We start from the raw sequence: 955 nt of genomic DNA, 5'->3' as shown, positions 1-955 counted from the left end.
TCTCTCTCTCTCTCTCTCTCTCTCTCTCTCTCTCTCTCTCACACACTCTCTCCCTCTTTCCCCCTCTCTTTCTCTGGAAGGCTCCAACACAACTGGAGCCTCGGAGGCTCAAGAGAGGAGCCTGGGAAAGGAGGAACAAAGGGCCGTCCGTCTGCAGCAATCACCACTCCGCAACTCCTTCACCTCCCCTCAACAGTTCTTCCCTCCCTTGGTCCCCTCGCCTCTCTTCCCTCTCCCCACTGGCCAGTACCCCAAATTAAGACTTCAGACAAGAAAATGGGCTCACTAAAAAAGGGAGAGGAATAGAGAGGGAGAGAGAAGGAAGTCCATAACAAGCCAAGAGGAGCAGAGCGACAAAGCCTCTGTTGTTGGATGGAAGGGCCTCTCTGTCGCTCTGCGAGGAACTGTCACCGTGTCAACTTGGACCCCTTGTTGTGAGGAACACAAACACAAACACAAACCATAATGAACACACACATAAAACATACACGCACAGGCAGAAACATGCTGCAAAAGACACTGTTCACACACACACCCACAAAGAAGGCTGCATGAGCGCAGTGGGTAATCCCACATACAAATCATCATGCCAAGCACATACTGATACTCCAAAATGAGTATAGACAGTATAGGTGAGAAGACAGCAGCGGTGAATCCCCACAGCACACCTTCATTTTTACTGCCAAAAAAAGGTGAGGCAGTGGGCAAAGTGAGGAGGGAGGCACTTCCCTTAAAACGGAAAGAAAGTGTGAATGTGTGCACATGTGAGAACATGTGTCAAAGGTAGACAATAGCAGGATAAATGATATCAATTATACCAGGACACCCATTGATACCAGGCCTTTAAGGTGCACTGGAGGCCCCAGGGGCAAACACCTGTCATAGGTTATCGGGTCTTGTGAAGTGCGCACACACACACACACATGAGGCCTGTCCTTGGTAAATTTCTCAAAGA

The sequence above is a fragment of the Anarrhichthys ocellatus genome, unplaced genomic scaffold, assembly GCF_004355925.1.
Source record: "Anarrhichthys ocellatus isolate YVR2014 unplaced genomic scaffold, GSC_Weel_1.0 scaffold52, whole genome shotgun sequence".
NCBI classification, from domain to species: Eukaryota; Metazoa; Chordata; class Actinopteri; order Perciformes; family Anarhichadidae; genus Anarrhichthys; species Anarrhichthys ocellatus.
The sequence above is the reverse complement of the archived record's forward strand: the minus strand, read 5'-3'. Positions refer to the sequence as shown.